The 24178-nt window shown below is 40.3% G+C and overlaps 1 long non-coding RNA gene across 1 annotated transcript; it reads right to left on the bottom strand.

Moving 5' to 3' along the window:
- Positions 1 to 23393, bottom strand: LOC148045325 (uncharacterized). The gene is made up of 2 exons (XR_015696561.1): positions 23079 to 23393; positions 1 to 642 (listed from the first exon to the last, which is right to left on the bottom strand). It is a non-coding gene; the product is annotated as an uncharacterized LOC148045325 (long non-coding RNA).
- Between the last annotated feature and the right edge of the window lie 785 nt (positions 23394 to 24178).

The following is a 24178-nucleotide window of genomic DNA, read 5'->3' on the forward strand; positions in this document are numbered from 1 at the left end:
TTTACAATAAGGCAGATATAGGTTTAATAGTATTCTAGAAACATAGCATCAATGAAAGTCAGTTTTGTTTAGTGCAGGGGTGGGTTTCTGCAAGCATTACTGCCAGTTCGGTGCATGCACAATTTTGTGCGCATGCACAGTTGCCTATAAATAGGTCTGCGCATGCGCAGAATATTTTAAAAAGTAAAAAAAAATGTCGTGGCGATTGGGGAACGGGTTTGGAGTGTGGCAAGCATGCCGTCCCTACTGGTTCGGAGACTCAGTTGCCATTTCCACTACCAGTTCCACCGAACCGGTGCGAACCGGTAGTAACCCATCTCTGGTTTAGTGACATTTCCACCAGGGTAGAAACTGGGAGTCTGTGAGTTCTAGTGCCGCCTTGGCATGAAAGCCAGCTGGTTGACTTTGGGCTAGTCATTCTCTCTCAGCTCAACTCACCTCCCAAGGTTGCTGTAGAGAAAATAGGAGGAGGAAGGAATATTAACTATGTTCTCCACCTTGGATTATTTATAAAAATAATAAAGGAAGGATATAAATAAATAACATATAATGTAATACAACATTGAATCAATACTTGCTATGGTTTTCTCTCACTCTCCACCAAGAATTCATGAAGGATATAGTTCTTATTCTCCAGGTGAGCTGAAAATCAAATTATAATGTTATAAGGGCAGGGTTTGAAATTACTGACCAAGTTCTGAGGTGCTCGAAGGAACTACAGTTTGGGAGAAACTTAGACTCACTGTGTTTTATTCCCTTTCTGGAAGCCTCTGATTTCTCTATGTTACTGACATTTATTAGTTCTTCGCCCCACCCTACCACCCAAAGATAATGGAAAATTGACTTGATAAGAAACAGTCCTAAAAAGATGGCCAAAAACAATTACATCAGTTTGTTTTTGATAAATGGTTACTTGTACATGACCCTGCCTTTTATGAAAGTGCCCATAAGAGGATTTCAATATTCCAAGTCTGCTCACCAGCTAAAAAGATTGACCCAGAAGGTTTCTAAGGTAAAGGTCAAAGTTCTCCTCGCACATATGTGCTAGTCATTCCCGACTATAGGAGGTGGTGCTCATCTCCGTTTCAAAGCCGAAGAGCCAGCGCTGTTCGAAGACATCTCTGTGGTCATGTGGACAGCATGACTAAATGCCAAAGGCGCACGGAACGCTGTTACCTTCCCACCAAAGGTGGTTCCTATTTCTCTACTTGCACTTTACATGCTTTCGAACTGCTTGGATTGGCAGAAGCTGGGACAAGTAACAGGAGCTCACTCTGTTACGCGGCGCTAGGGATTCTGGAGTACCAATCTTTTTGATCGACAAGTTCAGTGTCTTAGCTACTGAACCACCGGCGTCCCTTTTCTACTGAACACTTTATAGAAATGTTTTTTCTTCTATATTTATGACAACGGAGTGTGGGGGCTTGAATGAAGGGTTTTCTTGACACAAATTAAGGAAAGGCAAAAGGTATGCGAGTGGTCTGATTTTTCTCCCCTAAAATCTGGTCTCACTATCTTGAATTTAGTGTAGAAATTCATTCCATTTGTGCTTCTGGATAATGAGTCATTCTTTATTGATCTCCAACATCCCTGAGTGCTAGATCCTATAAAACTTGGGGTTTTTTTTTCATCCTGTGTTACTTATAACTTTCAAGAAGGGGAAACAGCATGAGAGTATTGTTTGCATATGCAATTATCTCCTAGGTGTCCCCTCAGGTACAAAAATAAATAAAGATTTTTTTGCACTCAAGACAGAGGTCAGCAGAGATGCTGGCGAAATAGTGGCTGTTTCATTAGGCTTTTAATGCCTGTGGGAATCAACCTTGCAAAAATATTATTGTGCTACCTGTTTTGTAAAAAGACAATCTTACGTATGTCACTGTAGTATCAAAGACCTTGATTTTAATATGCTTTGTGAATGAGAAATAGCGCCCTTCTCTATACTAAAAGGAGAAAAAGAATCCATGGAAATAAAATTAAGCTTTCCTTTTGCAAAGGTTAATTCATTCCTGGATAATTGCCTTTTTTTTTTTTAGAATTGGGTTCAAGTTGCACTTGGGATTGACAACTTTTAACATTTTTTTTCTCAAGTGAAATGATTGCTTTGAATCAGGTCTAGAAAAGAATGCTTTACCAGCAATGCCCTTTCTTAATTTTAGGTTCTGCTTACTTGTTCCAAGGATTCCTTTGATGGAATGAAAAGGCTACTAAACCAAATACCCAAAAGATTTAATTCAGATGCCAGGTCAACCATGCAGTGCTTATTTTATTTTTCAATGCAGCTTTTCTTTCCCTTCTTTGTCCCTGTTGTTCAGGAAGGAAGAAACATTTTGGAACACAATAAAGGTAAAACTGGAATGGCATGAGTTTTTGTTATCCTTGTTTTATGCTTGTTTTTCAATCAAAATCTGATTTGTCTCACCTGGATTTGGATTTTGGTTTTGTCAATGAAATCACTGGACTGCATTGGATGGAAACTAATCCATCTAACAATGGATGGAAACTAATCAGGGAGAGAAGCAACCTGGAATTAAGGAGAAACTTCCTAACAGTGAGGTCATTAACCAGTGGAAAACTTGTGATCAGAAGTTGTGGGTGCTTCATCACTGGAGGTTTTAAATAAGAGACTGGACAGTCACTTGTCTGAAATGGTTAGGATCTCCTGCTTGAGCAGGGGGCTAGACTAGAAGACCTCCAAGGATCTTTCCAGCTGTATTCTGATTGATTGATTGATTAAGGATGCTGTTGCAATGGTTCTGCTACAAATAGTGGACTTTACCCACATTCCAACTTCATGGTTCCATAAGAAGTTGCTAAAGAGGAACCCCAACCTGCCTTTTGGACAAGTGAGTGTTGGATTTAGAGCAAGTATTATGGATTGATCTAAATGACATCGAGGAAACACATTTTTAGACTTCTAGCCAGCCCTATCTTGAATACTGAAAGGGAATAACATACATTTGTAAAGGAAACCTTAAATTTAGATACTGTAAGAAAGGGGTCCTCAAACTACAGGTTGTGGACTGGATATGGCCTGCCGAAGCCGTTAATCTGGCCCGCATGGGACCACAAGGCGGCCCCACCCGCACCAGCCTGCCTAACCACCACCAGCCCCCTTTCACCTTCTGAAGGCCTTGGGAGGCAAAAATGGGCCTGTTTTGGCCTCCCCAACAGAGAGAGGGAGGGAGGGAGGGAGAGATGGAGAGAGAGAAGAAGGGACACACACACACACACACACACGGAGAGAGAGGGGGGGTACTGGAGGCTGGGGATGCAAAAAACGGGATGTGCAGAAGTTTCGGGAGGCCAAAAATGGGCCCGTTTTGGCCTCCCTGACAGAGAGAGAGAGGGAGGGAGAGAGAGAGAGAGATGGAGAGAGAGAAGGAGGGACACACACACACACATGGAGAGAGAAAGGGAGGGAGGGAGGGAGGGAGGGAGAGAGAGAGAGAGAGAGAGAGAGAGGGAGAGGGAGAGAGAGGTCCTTCATAGATTCCCAAGGCAACCACATCCCTTCACTAGCCTGCTTTCCACCTCCAGGAACATAGCAAATTAAAGTATAATTTGTGTGTATTGTTTGGACTGCTAGATTGCCCACCCAGTCACATGACCATCTAGCCATGTCCACCCAGTCAGTCCGCCCCCGCAACAGTCTGAGGGACCATGAATTGGCCCTCTGCTTAAAAAGTTTGAGGACCCCTGCTGTAGGACAAAAAATAGTGGTGTTGAAGAAAAATGGGAAACAAGGAAAATGATACAACTGTGATACACCTTACTTTGGGTGTTTCTCCTCCCATTTTATAAGCATACAGGAAACTATTACATGTTAGTTATCAATCAAATGTTGTCTGGAGCACAATTTTTCCAGAACTGAAGAGATGGTAAATCTCATCCCTGAGACAATGAAAGAGGTGAAATTTAGCACTTGATTGTCAAAACTCACATCTGCATTCAGAGTTAAGTCTGTGTTTCCTAAAGCCAAGGCCTATTGCATCTGCAGTTCATATTTCATTTGACCAGTGAAGGGTGCTGTATCAAATCAGCTATTGGGTTCCAGTGAAGGTCATGTTAGGCAGTAATAATTCCATCTGGCGACTAGCTAGCAATGTGCTTTTATTTAATTGGTAAAATGAGCTTATCGGTCACCATGCCCCATAGTCAAAATATTGAATAACAGCCTCTAAGGAAAGGGTAGGGTTGAAAACTGAGAACAGTTAGCTGAAAGAATGTGGATTTGGAGGCTTTTGAGCTCTTTTTCTCCCCTTTTTCACTAATCCAGCAACTTGGCCTGAAGCACAATGTTTGATTTGATGCATAAAAAATGAGTTAGTCCAATATTTCATACAACTTGCTTTTCCTCCCCTAGTGTAGCTCCATTTAAAGTTTTGGGAGGTAGCAAAAAGATTTTGATATTAGGTGCTTAATATCAGTTCACAGCCAGTTCATTTCTGAAGTTAAAATTAAAATCCTCTACTTTAATGTGACATGCACATTTGTATATTTTATTTCTGTAAATGATTCTTATGCCCTCAAAGGTAAAAATTCAAAGGTGTCTTACAGCTAAAAACAAATCCAGCCAATATTACATGACAACATCAAAGCATAACAAGAGGAAACCTATGCTTCCCCCACCCCCTATGATTCTGCCTTAATTTGAGTTTCTGCAGGGTTTTTTTTTGTATGATGTATCATCCTTAATTTTGAGGTGGCTGAAGGACTTATAGGTATCACTCATTATAATAGTGCTCCAATATCTCAGGGGCTGCCACAAAGAAGAGGGAGTCAAGCTATTCTCCAAGGCACCTGAGGGTAGAACAAGAAGCAATGCGTGGAAACTAATCAAGGAGAGAAGCAACTTAGAACTGAGGAGAAATTTCCTGACAGTTAGAACAATTAATCAGTGGAACAACTTGCCTCCAGAAGTTGTAAATGCTCCAATACTGGAAGTTTTTAAGAAGATGTTGGATAGCCATTTGTCTGAAGTGGTGTAGGGTTTGCTGCCTAAGCAGGGGGTTGGACTAGAAGACCTCCAAAGTCCCTTCCAACTCAGTTATTCTATTCTATACTCTATATTATACTGATCTTCAGTCTTTCCAGAGTTCCATGTGTTCATTAATACCGTGCTAATCTATTGAAGAAGCTCCTCCTACGGGATTTGCTTTGATCAGAAAGCTAGAGAGGCAGCAGACCATTGGAGTGATGTTCACCGAAAAAAAAGCAGCCACACAAAATGTTCATGGCCACCTTCCAAAGGTCTCTCCCTTGCTAAGAAAGTATATTTCACATTTGTTAGGATGTTACCTTCCCAGCAATTGTTTATTGTCCTCTTTTGCTCTCTACGTAACAAGGACAAATTTATTTATTTCTGATTACATAACTATCTTCAAACATGCTCTTTGGTGGTAAAAATAACATTTATTTTGCTTTGTTTTATGACAACAAGCAACAATTTTCATTGGCTTAGTGACTTAATGACTTATTTTATATAGCTGAGAGGATCCCCAAACCCTGCAGTTTCATTATGACATGAATATTTTATTTGTAGGACTGTTTGTCTCATGTCTTTATTTTCTTTTTGATACACTCACTGGTCATAGACTGGAATAAACACTAAATAAATACTTTCCATTCATGGACGGAAGATTAAAAAGTAAATTTAATTTGTCCCCAACTATTCTTTAAATTTTATATAAAAATTCTAATTCACACAATTTAAGATAAGTGAATGCCGTAATGTAGTTGCTACCTACTGTAGTGTTCATGCCTACCCAATTCATACCATAAGACTGAACATGCTCCAGGGGTTGGACTTTTTCCCAAATTGGTAGGCTGACATATGTTGTAAATAGAAGCAGAAGAAACAAGCGATAATTCCTACTGCAAATAGTCTCCAAAGTTTCCCCCAGATACAATTCATAAGGAGGAGCCAAGGTGGCGCAGTGGTTAGAGTGCAGTACAGCAGGTTACTTCAATTGACTGCTAGCTGTAGTTCGGCAGTTCAAATCTCACCGGGTCAAGGTTGACTCATCCTTCCATCCTTCCCAGGTGGGTAAAATGAGGACCCAGATTGTTGGGGACAATATGAGAGGGTTGTAAAAAGCGTACTATGAAGCGTTATATAAGTTTAAGTGCTATTGCTATAATCTATTTTCCCATTGAGCTGTGTACACTTTACTTCCAAAGATTATTTTCTGGCTACTAGGTGTTACTTTTTAATGAAAGGGAAGTGAATTAAAACCTCCCCCCCCCCCCGGTGATTAATCTTCTCCATGGGTAAAGCTTTCAAAGAATGGAGAATAGGAGCTGAGTCTTTAATATGGGCCTGATACCTTTGTTGGAGCTCACTGAACTCCTTGTCCCACTTAATTTGAGATATCCTTTTCATTTAAAAAGTAAAGGGTAGTCTGTCTCATAATAAAACCACAGCTTTAAGGTTACATTTTCCACAATAGCTCTAGGCCACATAATCCCCAGGCATGTTCTTAAAAAAAATGTTGGGTAGCTGTAATCCATTGTTTAATTTTTCTTGTAGAAATGGTTATGTGAGGATGGGAGTGATGTTGGTGTTGGACTAGACCACCAAGAACTTTCAACTCTATTGTTTTCTTATGGGTCATACCCATCAAAATTTTGGGTCACAGCACATTATTAATATTATATAAAATAATCTGATAGAACAGAATGACACACCTTTTTGTGGCACATCTACACATATCTGAAATTCTACATGGAGATGTGTTGAGAGTAAAATTAAAAAGAAATAAATAATGTACTACTTCATTGCCGTGGTATGATTATTTAAATATTTAATTAGTTTGCTTTTCAATGGATTGTCTTTTTTAGAATCATTATCTGTAGCCTTGAGAGAAGACTGGGCGGATAAATGTAAATTCATTAGTGGGTGCACTAAAAAGTCATTGCAAATATACTGGAATCTCTCCATCCTGCCTTTAATTTGTATTGATGCAAACCTAAAACATATATAATGGATTGATTTCTATATTTAAAAAGTGCAGTCTTAAAACTGACTATTGGTTTTTTTAAAAAATGTTTTGCAGTTGGAAATATTTTTAGTGGATTTGGTTCAGAGCTGGGTTGCTGCTGGTTTGGCCTGATTCGGTTGAACTGGTAGTAGAAGTCAGGCAAAACTGGCAGCGATCCAGGCCTGTCACGCCCATGAACTGGTTCCCTCGCTGCCACTGGGCTGCTGCCATTTTGGATTTTAGTGACTGTGCATGCGCAGTTCACTTTAAATTGTTCTGCGCATGTGCGTAGTACAATTTACATTGAACAGTGCACGTGCATTGCGCACACATTACGAACTGGTAGTAAAATCGGCAGGAACCCACCCCTGATTTGCTTGAAAAGTAAACAACATTTATGTTAAATGTGGAAACTCATAGGATTCCTAATGAGAAGTGAGATCTTCAAAACTACAGATTACCAAGGTGGGCAATAATAAATTGGAGTTTAGATAAACCCCAAATATTCGGTCTATAAAGAATCCCTGAATTGTCTACTTTTTAAACAAATGATAACAAGTACAACCTTTGCATAAACATGTTAATTTACCTGGTTTTCCATTAAAAGTTGGTATCAGTAGATTACTCCCATGGCGTCTAATTAGTAAGAATGTTTATTTAGCTTATATTATATTTATATCCTGCATTTTCTCCAAGAGTTCAAACCAGCTTTTATCTTCAAATCAGGTAAAATAGTAGGTGGGGCTGAGAGAATAACTAACCAAAGTATGCCAGTCAACTTTCATAGGTTAACTCAGTGTTTTTCAACCTTTTTTGTGCAAAGGCACACTTTTTTCATGAAAAAAATCACGAGGCACACCACCATTAGAAAATGTTAAAAAAAATTAACTCTGTGCCTATATTGACTATAGGCGGGTGTTTTTCCCACGGCACACCTTACACTATGTCACGGCACACTAGTGTGCCGCGGCACAGTGGTTGAAAAACACTGGGTTAACTTGTTATTTTTAAATGTGGGTCTCCTTGATCCTAATCTAACAATTAAACACTCCATCACACTGAGTTTTTCCCGTGACACACTCTTAGAATTCCCAGATTCCCAAACTGAGAAATCTTGTCCTTCTCTGAAGAACACAAAACAATATTTTTTTAAAAAATGTCGGCAGTTTTGTCTAATCTGAAAAGGGCCTTTTATTGGTTTATATTTGGAATATTGGGGAGAATCTTTTTTTCTTAGCTCCTATCCCTTTTTTCTGTGACTGTCTAGACCAGGGATATGCAACTACAGGAACTTTACTATCTCTGGACTTCAACTCTCAGAATTCCTGAGCCAGGGAATTCTATTTCTAATTTTGGAAGTTGAAGAGCACAGGTTGTAAAGTTGACATAGTTGTCCACCCCGGCCAAAACTGAACATGGCTTATGTTAAAGTATATTACTCATAACTACAGCCACATGAATCACACATGAATGGGAGTTAACAGGGAAAAATGAAGCTTATATTATAGACTATGGTGGCAGCAGAAATGCCCTGTATTTTCTGGGCCAAGTCTACAAGGTGTGAAACTTTTGGAGCATCTGTGGGGAAAAAAAAGTGTTTATTTAAAAAAAATCACAGTATTTGAACATTGGAAGGATAAACTGAAGGAAAAATACCCCCACATACGGCAATACATGGCGAAGATCGGGAAAAGGCAACAGATGCTGTAAAATATCCTCTTTCATGCTCTCTCTGTACCAGAATTGTGCAGACGTATGTTGGCACAGCCTCAGTCAGAGTGCAGAGCAAGGCTGTATCTTGCACATCTGGAAGCTATTTGGCAGAGGGGAGAGTTCAAATGCTTTCAGCCTTAAGCTGGTTTTAGACATAGCTAGGTCCAGTTCAGGACACTTCGGCACACAGAACTCATTAAGCAGGGATGGCAGAGAGCATTGCCAAAGAGGAGACGGTCGCAGGGAGCTTTAGAGCCAAACATATCCGCACTATCAGATGCTTCCCTTTACCCTGCCCCTCTTTTGGCTGCCACTAAGAAATGGCACAAATAATAGAGAGATACAATGGCCCGGGGTGGAGGGAGAGAATTGGGGAAAAAGAAGAGCGAGGAAGGAAAAAAAAAACACCACGGCATCACAGCTGAGTGAAGGCTGGCTCTCTATCAAAAGACAAAATGTACTTGGACAAAATCCAGTACATGAGTTAAGTTGAGTGCAAAGCAAGCCATTCAAGAGCTTAGAAAGAAGAAACAAAAAAAAGGTCCTTGCTTCAGAGTTACACAAAGGGGTCAACCTTTTCTTTCCTCACTGAGACCAATCACAGTTTGCTATTTGTACTCAAAATGAGAGTGTTCTTATCACCTTGGGGATCCAGGGACTTTGCCCCCCCTCCTTTTGTTACATTCTACTTGTTAACTCTTTCTGTCTAAGGACAAGTAACTTTCTGGTAAGCTTGCAAGGTTTTTTAGGCTTGGTCTGCAAAACTGGCTGACAGCAAGTTCCAATCAGTAGCAATTGGCTTTTTGAATCCTGCTCGTCCCTTGCTTGATAAGAAGACCCAACAAAAGAGTGAGAGACAGATTATGGAGGAGAATTGTGCAAAAGACTGACTTGAGGCTGAAGAAACGAAGAGTTCACATCATTTCACAATCGGTCACATATTGATATCTATGATTACGCATGTTTTTGCCTCAGATCCTGCTTAATGTCAGGTCTTCTTCGCTCAATAACCAAGAAAGAAACCACTCAACTCCATTTTGCAGAATTAAGAGTACTTTTACTGGTCATGAGTAGATAGTAGCTAGGCAAAGCAGGATCTGAGGCAAAAGCGTGCGTAATCGTAGATATCAATATGTGACCCATTCCCCTCCCCTTGGTAACCGTATTCCATAGTCCAATCCAAACACTCCACAGGTGTCATGTGGGAGACATCTTCAAAAATCATCATCAGGTTGGTATGCCGGACAGTTTGCCTTGGCGGGAACTCCTCTCCCTGCCACATGCGCAGTAGATGGTGAGAAAAACTCCCTTCTTACAGTCACTCCTGCACAGAATACTTCCCTCACCCAAATACCATGTCCCCCCTCCCCGTTTCAATGGCAGCCAAAAAGAAAGCAGCAAAACAGAGGCTGACAACATGCTTTGTACTACCACGTGGTTAGGTTTCAATATGTGGGTTGGTAGCCTATGAACAACCACTGTACCCTTATAAAGTTTGTCTATTGCAGATGCTACAACTCAGTATCAAAAGATGGACTTTGCATGTTCTCTTCAATCTTTGCCGGAGCTCCATCCTACTGTACTCTTAGACTAGTGATGGTGAATCTTTTCGGTACCACTATGCCAAAAAGGGAGCACTTTGCGTGTGCATGTATCTGTATGATTTTGCAAGGTTCTGCACTTCTTGGAAAGCCCCCTGCTCCTTGCATAGAACGCTAAAGAGAATTTCAGAAGAATTGTATGGAAAATGTAAATTGTGTCTTGCTGATGTGCTTGAGCCAACTACAAGATGAGTCTTCAGGGAATGGGATGTGGCATGACAAGAAAAACGCTTAACAGCAATTTCTTAAATAAGAAATATGGGGTTTGGAGCTATGATCCAATATAAACTTAAACTCATATAACTCCTTGGCAGGCTTGCTAAAAGTTTCTGTAGAATTTCCTACCTGTCATATACAGTAATGAATCTCTTTTTTTTATTTCTCATGCAACTCTACTTCTGCTGTGTCAAATATGGGGGAATAAATTAAAAGTTTTATCTGTCATTGCTTCGGTTGTCAATGCACCTTTTGATGTATAATCTGGTAATTCTCTGAGACAAAACAGTAATCCTTCTGCTCTGACTGATGCCAAACATTGGCTCATGGTCTAAAATGTATATCTACTCCAATTTTCAAGATCATTTTTTTAAAGGATCCTGCAGCTTGTTTCCTTTTAAGGCATTGTTTCAGATCTCTCTTTTTCTCCATTGTGTTTGACCTAGTTCTCAGGAGGGAGTCATTTTTCACACTAAAATTATACTAAACATCACCACTGAAGTGTCTTCACCTTACCCTTTATTTCTGTATTTCTAGACACAGGTGATTAGGTGTTATTTGCTTTAATTGTATGCCGGTGCTTCATTGAACAAAGCAGAGAGATAGTACTGGAATAGTTCTATCTACAATATTCAACCCATGGAGGCAATATTTAAAAATATTTTTGGGGGGTTACCAAAAGTTGACTTTTGGGTAGCAGACTGGAGTCCTTTTCATTTCAGATTGAAAGAAAGGGTGAACAAAAATGAACATGAAACATAATTAAAAATAAAGCAATGTTCTATATTTTTAATGGTAATTCCTTTCTGGTGCAAAGGTGTATTTTGATGCAATTTTTGGAAGGGTTTTGTGGGTTGTACTACGTTTGAAGGGGATGGTGTAGCTTTGGGATCTTAGCTTGTAAATTTTGTCCTAGAGTTTTGTTGTTTGTGGAGGTCACAGCATAAAGATCTATAGTGGGTCCTCTGGGATTATTGTCTCAAATGCTTAGTATTTCACAACAGAGTAGTTAAATAACTTAATTTGTAGCTATCATAAGTCACTTTGCTTCCAGTGTTTTATCATTGTCTTACATTTGGGAATCATTACTGTATATTGATGCAAAGTTGTGTGCATACTTATATTTGTATACATTTGTATGTAAATGTATGTGTGTGTGTGTGTGCATGTATGTTGCAGTCTCTTGAAGAAAGCAGGACAAACATATTAATGGTGTAAAAAAAGGATTCCCACCAACTATAAAAGCTCACATATATTAATATTGTATGAAAAAAAAGCAACATCTTCAGAAGATAGCTGATAAAGTTCTTAGGATGATGATTGAAGACATTAACTAGTTTCTCCTTACTTTTTACCAATTCAGATAGTAAATGATGGTAGAAAAGAAGGAAATGCTCTGTTACTATGATTCCTAAGAAATAAGGGAACATCTAAACACAATACAAACTAAACCAAACAGCTTGGAAATGGCCTACTTTTTTTCCCTCCAGATAGTTCCACAGTTACACAACCAGCTAGCATTTCAAATTGACTAGGCTTGTTTTGTGGCATACTTTAAATATTAGATAATCCTGTTCTGGCTCTAGTAACTTTTTCAATTCCGGCATCCTTTAGCAGCTATGCTCTATCAACCTCTTCGATGTATAAGCACAACTTAATATGCCTTCAGGCAGCTTGATAGAGATCAATATTAGTTTTGCTATCACAACAAATAGGCGGCGGCACCAGCATCTATCTCCTTGGTTACATGTGTGTTTGCTGCACTTGAATACAACATGTACCAGGAAATGAATCACCATGCACAGGGAGCTCGGACCAGTTACATTCAAGGAACCTGCTAAGTAATACAAGTACATGAGGAGCTGTTACTTAGTAGGAAGTGGGTTCCATAATAAGTATCTTAGGACAGGAGTGGGAGAGAAATCTTGGCCTCTGCTAAGTTATGAGCTTCTGAAATGGTGCAAAGTCCTCATGTAGCTGTACACTTAAAGAATATTACTTCTCCCCCACCATGATGTAAAACAATCCGAAGAATGTGGGGTTTTAACAGATTAACAGATTAATGGAGTTGGAAGCGATCTTATAGGTCATCTAGTCCAACTCCCAGCTCAAGCCGAAGACCCTATACCATTTCTGACAAATGGAGTCCAATCTCTTCTTGAAAGTCTCAAGTGATGAAGCCCCCACAACTTCCGAAGGCAAGATGTTCCATTGGTTGATTGTTCTCACTGTCAGAAAGTTCCTCTTTGTTTCTAGGTTGAATCTCTCCTTGGTCAGTTTCCACCCATTATGCCTTGTCTGACCTTCAGGTGACTTGCAAAATAGCTTGACCCGTTCTTCTCTGTGGCAGCCCCTCAAATATTGGAACACTGCTATCATGTCTCCCATGGTCCTTCTCTTCACTAGACTAGCCATGTCCAGTTCCTGTAACTGTTCTTCATATGTTTTAGTCTCCAGTCCTTTAATCATCCTGGTTGTTCTCCTCTGCACTTTCAAAATCTTTTTTATAGTGCGGTGACCAAAACGGGATGCAGTATTCTAGGTGTGGTCTTACTAAGGCTTTATAGAGTAGTATTAGTACCTCACTTGACCTTGATTGTATTCCTCTGTTAATGCAATTTAGGATTGTATTGGTTTTTTTGGCTGCTGCTAAACACTGCTGGCTCATATTAAGTCATCATATTGAATAGTGGGAAGTCCACCAGCTTGCAATGAACAAGGCATGAAGGTTGAGTCTTTAAAGATCTTTTTTTCTACTTCTAGTAATTTATTTCCATATTCTTTCACTGGTTCAAATGGAGAAGAAAATTCTTAAGTCGGGCTGATATGAGAAAGAGGTTTGGTCCTGGAGTCCATGGAGACCTTAACAGCTAGGCAGTGCAAGATGGTGTTTTCTCTTGGGCCACTTTTCTCTACAATCATAGGCTTCTGGATATAGAGGAGTATAGAGATGGCCATGAAGAAAAGATTTCACAGCCATTAAAAACTATCAGCCTGGTTTAGAAAGACAGGCGAGGATGAGGAAGAAACTCAAGCTTGAACTGCCTTGACTCGATGTATGAGACAGGGAAAGAGAAATTCTCAGGCTTTCAAGATTCTGTTATTATAAAGATAAAGGTTCCCCTCGCACATATGTGCTAGTTGTTCCTGACTCTAGGAGGTGGTGCTCTTCTCTGTTTCAAAACTGAAGAGCCAGCTCTTTCCACGACGTCTCCGTGGTCATGTGGCCGCCATGACTAAATGCCAAAGGCACACGGAATGCTGTTAAAGATGGTTTCTATTTTTTTCTGCTTGCATTTTTACCTGTTTCAAACTGCTAGGTTGGCAGAAGCTAGGACAGGTAATGGGAGCTCACTCCGTTATGTGGCACTAGAGATTTGAACCGCTGAACTGTGACCTTTCGGATTGACAAGCGCAGCATCTTAGCCACTGAGCCACCATGTCCCTTCTGTTATTATACCTTATTTCAATAAAGAAGACTGTTTCCTGACCTGGTCTATATCAAAGGGCTGAAAACAGCCATTAATTTCTTCGTAGAGTTGGGGTCATGAGGTTTCTCCTACAGCTGCTTTCTACCTCCCAAGGAAAAAAGAGCTGCAGCCATCCCTCCACCCCAGCTCTGAGTATGTGGAAATTTAGGTTAAACACTCAAGACATTTAGCAGGCATGGGAAATAGAACAGAACTTTCCAAGCTAAAATCTAGGAGCAATGAGTTGCTTCATTTTGGTTTTTGAAAGATGCATTTAAAATATCTGTAGTCCAGGCAAAAAGCTATGCCTACACGAGATCTATAAAAATCAGGGCAAGATTGGCAGACCTGAAAGGAAACAGGAAAATGAATAGTCTCCCAAAATATTCAGCTCAGACCACAGCACTTAGTCCAAGGGTAAAAGGGATGGAGAGAACATTGCATAAGAGGATAATGGATGTCGTTAAAGCACTATTTAGAGTATGGAAAGAATGCAAACTTAAAAGGAAACATCATTTATAAGAACTGAGAAAATCCTGATGTCCTGTTAACAAAAATAACCTTTTGAGCAATGGGCAGAGCTATGCAGAGGGATGACGCTTCAGTTAATCTATAGCCTGTAGCCCAAGCGAAGGGCAGGATCCTGCAAAAGCTAACTGTAAATTGCTGATTCTATACGCCTTTCGTTAGCATTAGCACTGAGTGAACAATCAGGGAAGAGATCTTAGAGTTAGGGTGGAAAATGATAGCTCCGTGAAAATGTCAACTCAAATGCCATGCCTGAAATTCGGCTTGTGTGAAACAGTTTGACTTTGCCTCGGGGCATTTTGTGCAATGGCCTTGACGTGATTCATCTCAGCCAGTTGCTTTGCCTTGCCTTGGAGCTACACCCAGCAGGGCCAGAAGCTTTCTGGAAGAAGGGCTGCAGCTGAAGCAAGGGTGGATGAAGGGATCGCCTCATGAAGCAGCTTCAAAGGGGTACTTGGCTCGAACCATTCTCCAAGCCAAATACGGTTCCCCGTGGAATTCCTTGCTTGAATCATCAGGAAAGGAAAGGCTGCTGCTATTTAAATCATTCAGAAGGATTGAAATAAAATGATCTAGGAAATCTTATTGCCGTCTATGTTCATGGATGACTGTACTTGAATTGCTATCTACATTTTGATCTCCACATTTGGGGGAAAAAAGATATTACAGAGCTTATTATCTGGCTAAATAAGTTCTTCTGTGTGTAAACACAATTGCTTTTGCTTTTTCATTTAGAATGAAGTCAGGTAATATCTGATTGGGAGGAGATGGGGATTTTGCAGTAACCTTCCGTTGGAGTGGGGTGGGAATGGAGAGTTTACAGTATCCTTCCCCTGCCACATCCACCAAACCATGCCCACCAAGCCTCGCCCACAGAACCAGTAGCATTTTTTTTTAATCCCACCACTGCTTAGATGGTAAGGAAGATGGAGACATTCATAGTGCAGCATAGGCCTATCTGTAGTTATTAACCTGACTGGTATTTATTATGACTACTGAAGCACTGGCAGCAATCCTTGGCCAGCTGTTCAAGAAGAGAAGAATAGGAGTGCTATGGCACTCCATGCTCGACATTTACTTGAAGATAATTGATTTTATGGTAAAACGCTTGCAAGACTATAATATGTGTAATGTTTAAGAAAAAGCTGCAGTTCTGTGTCAACAATCTCTGCGTAAGGTCAAAGAAATAGGAGAAAACACTTGCATCATTTGTAACCAATTGTCAAAGGAAAGGGAGACAAGACAAACTGTTTAGACTAGAGGGGTCCTTACAATTCTGTTTACCCAGTACAGGTAGTGCTCAAAGTATGACCACAATTGAGCCCAAAATTTACGTTGTTAAGTGAGAAATGTGTTAAGTGAATTTTACCCCATTTTACGACTTTCCTTGCCACATCTGTTAAGTGAATCGCCAAAGTTATTAAATTAGCAACATGGTTGTTAAGTGAATCTGGCTTCCCCATTGACTTTGCTTGTCAGAAGGTGGCAAAATGGGATCGCATCAGGGGTGGGTTTCTGCTGGTATTACTGCCGGTTTGATGCATGTGTGATTTTGCGGGCGTGCATGTGCGCAAGGTCCGTGCATGCGCAGAACATTTAAAAAGGTCAAAAAAAGATGTTGCGGTGACGGGGATCCAGTTTGAGGGTGTGGCGAGCATGCCATCCCTACCGGTTTGGAGACCCAGTTGCCATTTCCACTACCAGTTCCACCGAACCGGTGCGAACCCGTAGGAACCCATCTCTGGATCACATGATTCCAAGACATTGCAACCATCATAAATAGGAACCAGTTGACAAGCATCCAAATTTTGATTACAGGACCATGGGGATGCTGCAATGGTCATAAGTATAAAAAAATGGTCACTTTTTTCAGTGAAGTTGTAACTTTGAACAGTCACCACATGAACTGTTGTAGGTTGAGGATTACCTGTACAAGAAAAGACTCTAAAAGAAATAAAGAGTGTCAGAGCAAGTGGGCTGCTTATAGTATCCATTTTAATTCATTTTAACATCACCTAAATTCCTTAATGAAAAAGAGAATCTGCTAAACCGAATCAACATAAACCCACTATTACTTGGACAAAATCACTTTAGCCAGGAGAAGCCCTGTAAGATTCAACCAGGGGTGGGTTCCTGCCAGTTCTAACTTCTTCTATAGAAGAGGTTGCACAAATCTACAGTGCCGTTTAGAACCGGTTCCAGCTCTCTCCTTCCGCCCGTCCGCACATCATCAAGATGAAGAGCGAGAGGAGGAATTCTGGGAGTTGAAGTCCACAAGTCTTAAAGCTGTCAAGTTTGAACACCCCTGGGGTATTTTTTTCTAAAGGGTTAGGGGTGCCAGGGACAGCTTTAAGACTTGCGTGCTTCAAATGCCAGAGTTTCTGAGCCAACATTTTGGTTGCTAATCAAGAGTGTTGTTAAGTGAGTTTCACCACATTTTACAATTTGGCCACTCCCACCCAGTCAATTACTGCCAAGCTACTCCCACTCAGTCACATGGCTGGCAAGCTACTCCCACCCAGTCACATGGCCAACAAGCCACTCCCACAAAGCAGGCCACACCTACAGAAGAGGTTCTAAAAAAATTTGAAACCCACCACTGGATTCAACTGTCTTTTAGGCAAAGGAAAGGCACTCATTGGAACATTTAAAATGTTTTATATGGTCTTATCTTTGGAGTTAAATCTGTTTTCAATAAACTACACCACAGTGAAATTATGAGAAGTAAGATTTAATGGCAACTATTGTTAAGGAATGTAATATGGAGAAGGCACCCTATAGAAAGGCACCCTACTATTTGGATTGGATTGCGCAGACGATAAAGCATCAAAGAATTGTAACCACAAAAACAGGACAACCAAATGGCACTGAAGAATAGGGCACAGTGACTCAGAAGCCGTTCCAACACATCTAGAAGGTTTTGCCAAGGGTGAATCAGTCTAGGTGTGCAGGTTGTATACAGGCCAAAGGCACAAAGTCAATGTATGTACAGAAAAAAGAAAAAGACATAGAAGCCATAGAACTATGTCAGTCTGTCCATGAAGAGTAACTTCTTAAAACCAAACAGCAAACAGTGAGCTGCGTTTTATGAATGTATAAGAAAAGGCCTGAGGTTGGAATTTGCTCTTGGAGTCTTCTCCTAGTAGGTTGTAATTAGCTAGGAGCTAGAGTTTGCTAATGCCAATAATTTATATATTTTTAAGTTAGTCTCCTTTATTTTATCATTATAAAGTCTGTTTCATTAAATACCATTCAGGTCAGATTCATGGTCACAGAAACACACATGTAGACATAGAACACTTCAACTTCCAAAAGCACATACCTCAATTTTAAATTAGATTTTGAGATAGGTTGTAGACTAGGGTCATTCTTTGCTGATAGATATTTATTTCTAATAGCAATAGCATATTATACAATGCACAATCTCAATGAAATAGCAGTAGCAATAGCAGTTAGACTTATATACCGCTTCATAGGGCTTTCAGCCCTCTCTAAGTGGTTTACAGAGTCAGCATATTGTCCCCGCAGTCTGGGTCCTCATTTTACCCACCTCGGAAGGATGGAAGGCTGAGTCAACCCTGAGCCGGTGAGATTTGAACCGCCGAACTGCAGCTAACAGTTAGCTGAAGTGGCTGCAGTACTGCACTCTAACCACTGCGCCACCTCGGCTCATTACCAGGCATGCTTGTAAGGGTTAGACATGGTTGGCTGTTGTAGGAGGCATGGCCCATCCCTGACCTCCAGCTTTGCCGCACATGCAGGATGAGCCAACCTGCGACAGCCAACCTGACCCTGGGTGAACCGGTTGTTAAATTCCCACCCCGGGAAAGGCTATTTCTGAGGGTGCTTGTCTGCACATTGGTCTCGTGGCTGTTTCAATCTTCTGGACGTGGCTCCTTTTAAGTGATGAGGTTCCCAAAGAACGAGGAGGGGGATTTACCAAAGAGACAAGGAGTTGATGCTCCAGAGAGCTTGCGTGGGAAGGTGAAGAATTGGGGGGAAATGGAGGGAGGAATTTCCACCCATGGATCTGCGTGCATGGAGTGTTGGTAAGTCTACAGGCAAAAGTGAGAGGGTCGAGGAATTACGTTGGCAGCATGATTGAAGCTTGGCCCAACGTAGGGTAGACTAAGGGGTTAGTTTGGCCAGGAAAATTACTAACCCCTTCCCCCCACAATCAAAGTGGATCCTGGGCCCTGTTCTGCAATGGAGAAATGGGCAATGGAGCGGCTAGCACGAGGGAAGGAGGAGGGAAAGTTGCCTTCTCCTTCCTTCATGCCGGCCGCTCCGTTGCCTGTTTCTCCATTGCAGCGCAGCATCAAGGATCCACTTTGATAGTGGGGGTTGGTGGGTAATTTAACAATCCCAGCACTGGTTAGATATAACTTGCAAGGACAGCTTCTCTAGCAAGATCTATTCATTCCATTTTTTGTTTTATAAGTTGGCCTTAAATACTACTGGTGAAAGCTCCTTGGGAGAAATTTTGTTTTTTTAAGTTATGTCTTGAAATATTTTGTGTGTCTAGATTTAAAGACCAAAAAGATTATCAGAGCGAATGTCTGGTATTTTTATATTTGAGTTATATTTTTGAATGCCTCTTCTTAAAGATAGCATGAGATTTACCAGAGCTTAACTAGAAACTTGTTTAATATAAGAAATGTTAAAAATAGTAGTTGTTTATACTGGCAAACATTTGAAAATTATGGGCATTTTTGCCTTTGAGATGTTAGAGAGATAGAAGGAGGAGGATGCATCTCATTGGATTTCCTTCTTTCTACAGTAGTAGATTTCAGTGCTTTTTATTTTATTGAGAATAAATCAGGAAAGACTCATTCTATAGATTTATATCTGCTAATAGATCAATACCCATCTGGGATGTTCAAATTTTTTATGATCATTATTTTTATGATTCTATCAACATCTTTGTTGCAAATGATCTAATGTTAACTAAGCAATGATAGGTCAGTGAGAGCCATGTCCAAGAACTGAACCTTAACAGAGTTGGTATTCAGCAGGCTTTGACCAGTTCTGGAGAACTGGTAGCAGAAATTTTGAGTAGTTTGGAGAACCGGTAAATACCACCTCTGACTGGCCCCACCCCCACCTATTCTCTGCCTCCTGAGTCCCAGCTGATCGGGAGGGAATGGGGATTTTGCAGTATCCTTCCCCTGTCACGCCCATCAAGCCATCCCCACAGAACTGGTAGTAAACATTTTTGAAACCCACCACTAAAGTGTGGCTTCTTGGTATTTTGCCTTGCTATCAAAGTTACTGTTGCTACTACCTATTTCTCGGTGAGTGTCTCACCTGACACCCTTCCACTAACACTGGTGTGTGATACAGATAGCAGTCCTCCAACTTATACTGCTATTCTGATGTATTATCCATGGGATGTCAGACTCCTGAATTCAATGTAACATCATAAGTATGTAGTATGATAGACTTGCAGGGCCGGCGCAGCGTGCAACAGGTTCATATTGATACAATGTATTATAATGTAATGTTATACACACATATGTATAGAGCAGTGGTGGGTTCCGGATCCCGTTCCAAATGGTCATCCACATTGCGCGCAGCGTGCACATGTGTCTTGCCATCCAGCGATGCCTCCGCAAGGTTCCAGCTGCTTGGTGGAGTGTAGCGCAGGCGCTGTACATGCCATGTGTCAAAGCACCAAAGACTTTAAAGACAGGTAAGGAGTGCGGGTGGGCGGGTGGTCCCTCTGGAGCACCGTACTGGAGTGGTACAGGGTGCTGCAGGGTGCCGCTACACCCGTACCGGGCCGTACCACCTGCAACCCACCACTAGTATAGAGGATTGTGTGTTTGTTAGTATGATTTACTGGGTTAGGGATTGTCTTTCCTTCACTTCACCTTCGCTTCCTTATTGAGATCTATTTATGTTGGGGGCGGGGAGCTGCACTAAGGGAGACTCAGCCAATCTCATTGTACACCTGTTGTGCATTGTCAATGAAGGTTTGAAATTGAGCATTAAATGGGAAAAATGCAGACTGTCCTCAATTTACAATTGTTGTTTAACGGCAGTTCAAAATTTCAATAACATTGAAAAAAAATGACTTATGACCTGCCCCAAAATTATTATCGTTGTACCATCTCTGGAGTAACATGGTTGTAATACAGGTGCTTTGCAACTGATTTACATGCATGATGGCTGCAGTATCTTGCAGTCATGTGATCATAATTTGTAAGCTTCTCAATTGGTTTCTGGCAAGCAAAATCAATTGGAGAAGTCGGATTTGTTACCTATTGAGACTGGAGCAATAGGCTCCACCAAGGTCCTCCATTCCAACGGGAAAATACTCAAAACCGATTGGCTGAGCTGTCTGACAGCTCCCTATAAAAGGGCTTGCTGTTAGACAGGCCAATGCTGGAATTGTAAATAGTTGTCTAATAAAGAGAGGTTGTTTGTCTCTGAAGCCTGAGTCCTGTCTCATCCATTCACCCTATCTAACAGGATTCATTAACAATCATGATAAACATGCTTGTAAAAATCAGGTCTGATCATATGATGACTCATTTAATTGCTAAGTGACCAAAATCCCCGTCCCAATTGTGGGTATAAGTTGAGAATTACCTGTAGTAACGATCTCCTTGCCCTGTAGCCTATAGGAGTGTGTCTAGAAGTGTTACGCCTTTCCTCTTACCTTTGGGATATATGTCAATGTCACACAAAATAAACAAAATCAAACTTTATTTTTTTAAAAAAGGAATCTAATCTATATGATCTAAAAAAAAAATCCCATTTTACAAAAATACACACAAGTTTCTCAGCAGAACACAAGATGGGGCTGGTCTGCTATAATTAATGAGCCAGGAAAGGTTTTCCTCTTCCAAACTAAATTTCAGTTTCTTAGAAGTTAATGAAAAGTAAAATAAATCTCCTTGGCTGCAGCCAGGTATTACACATAACGCCTTATTTGTGCAGAGAAATAAGGATAAGAGTAAGATTTAACTAACCCACAGAGATAAATGAAGATCAAAATCTCCATGCACTGTCCTGACTAAATTTTGTTATTTAATGCTTCTTAAATAAGATCCTCTGATTATTTTACTTGGACTTCCCCTGACTTCTTGGGATAATTCTAGCCATTAATCAGAGGTGTTGGGGAAATAATACATTCCACTTGTTTTCCCAGCTCAAGTGCAGCAACTTCTAACTCTATTTCCCCAGAGAGTTCCAAGACCAACCTTGAAATTAAGGCACTGAGGCAGTTAGGGCTTGAACACAACTTGTTAGTAAATTGCTAATACAATGAAATCTGGAATAATTTGGATGTCATAATGCAAAAAACTAGATCATGTGATGGCAGGGATTATATTGTCCCACTGTTAGAATTTCTAGAATGGTACAGTCATCTATCCTTTTTAGAACAGATAAAAGCATGGTGGAAGAAATTGTGAAAACTTTATTTCTGGAACAATGACAAAAACCCAATTTAGGGTAAGCTTGAATTAAAAACCAAAATCTTTAGAACAGAATCCTGGGCAGAACAGCTCTCATTCAGGATAGTTTGAGTTCTAAGTTCAGAAGAAAACTTCCTGGTCCTCTCTTCCCAATCATCCCAATTTTCTGGCACACCAACATTTTTTAAAAGTTTGAGCAACTATAGCAGAAAGAAATGTCCTACCTTGGTTTCTGCATGTATCACTGTTTTTATAGTTCTATCTTAATAACCCATAAGGTGAATTCAGGAATCTGGTTTGAAAACTTCATTTAATTTGCATAAAGGGTACAGGAAGGGTTCACCTTTCATACAAAGGTGTTATTCACTTTAACCATGGTTCATTGAATAAGCAACAACAGTTGAGATCACACATCCCGTTAAGCATAAACCATAACATCCAAATTGGTTGAAATTGGTTAATACAATACACAAAGTACTTGGACCAAACCAAGACAAACAAGTTAGAACAAAACACACACCCAATCAGAACGCTTTGTGTCTGTGTCTGTGTGTGTGTATAGCATGTATGTATATACGTATATACATGCATACTATATTTGTAGTATGTATGTATGTATGTATGTATGTATGTATGTATGTAGTCTGTTTCCCTGAAAATGACCCCTTCCTGAAAATATTGCAACAAAGACCATTCTCGCTGCCTCCTACACCTCAAAAATAATGAGACTTCCCTGAAAATAAGACCCTGTCTTAATTTTGGGGAAACGTGGTGTGTGTGTGTGTGTGTGTGTGTGTGTGTGTGTGTGTGTGTGTATTTCTCCCCTCTAGCTATTCCAAGGATTGCAGCAACATACAGTATCAGCCTGGACACCTGGTATTCTGCCAAGGGGAGATTAGCCAATACAGACAACACCTACTTTTTATTACCAGCTTTAGGGACACTACGATCTCCTCTGTCATGTATTTATGGAGTAAGCATTGGTTTCAAAAGGCTTCAGCAAACCTAATTTGCATTCACATTTCTGTGTCTTGATATAAGAAGAAACATGTCTATATACTATACGTGCACCTAGACACATTTTTGTCAGAATTCATACATTGCACTAAGCTGCAATCAGGCTTTATTTATTTTTTGGCTTACCAAAAGGTGTGGATCCTTGGATCAAGCCTCTGTCAGGATTCCTGAAAACATCTTTTGGTTTGGTGTCAGCTTCATTGCCACAGCTTGAGGTCCAGGCCAGGTTCACCTTTCATCTTCAGCACATTATTCTCCTTGTACTTTCTTTCATTTGTTATAGTGATTTCAGTCTTCAGATGCTGCTTAGAGGGAGGCTGTAAAAACTGAAATGACAAAGAAAGAGGTAAATAACCACCCAGGAATTAAGTCAAAATGCAAAGAATATGATATTTTTTATTTTAAGCCCCTCAGATCTTTTCATATTTTCCTGTGCCTTATGGTACATAAATTCCACTAACTTATAAAACTTTCTGTTTTTCAATAATGTTTATGCTCTGATTAATGCCACTATTTTATCTTTTCTTTTTATTTTTACAGTGTACCAAAGAAGCAGATTAGAGATAGCTAAAGTCCACATGCTTCTTTCCCAAAACTATTGCGACACATAAATGTGATCGGTATTTTAGGCAACCTCTTTCCTTGGTTGTTAGAATTGAAATGCATTGCAAATTGATACAACCATTCTCTGTAGTTTGAAATCATGAACAACTAATCTATTTTGCAGTAGAGTTACCATTTGGATGATGAATGGAGGTGCAGTTCTGGGAAGGCTTGTATCTAAAGCCTAATTTTATTTCGAGTCATTTAATTTAACCCTAATGTGCAAAAAGCATTGAGTCTTTTAATAGCAGAATTCTGCTTGAAAGACCAGACTGTTTTCAGCCCTGTTAATCTAAGGGTCTAACCATATGTTGCACAGTCTATCACATTGTCTGACAGATAATTCAGTTGTGGAAGAATTGTGGGTAGAAAACAAGAGATTCTCTGGGCATTTTTCCTCCCCTTTTAAAACGTCTATTGCCTTAATTACATGTCTGCTCTGTAACAGTGTACTGTTTACTATAAGATAATAGGGTAACTCTGCTTTTCGAAAGACAGCCATTGCAAAAACCTAGTTCATTTATTTTAATGGCAGCCATGAACCTCTTGGCAATTAACATTGTGGTTGGAATCTCATAATCAAGTAGATTAGGCTTGCCATCTGCAACCAAGGGTTTTTCTTC

This window comes from Thamnophis sirtalis, unplaced genomic scaffold (assembly GCF_051295495.1).
Source record: "Thamnophis sirtalis isolate CommonGarterSnake01/CBP01778 unplaced genomic scaffold, rThaSir2_p1.2 scaffold_5, whole genome shotgun sequence".
NCBI lineage: Eukaryota > Metazoa > Chordata > Lepidosauria > Squamata > Natricidae > Thamnophis > Thamnophis sirtalis.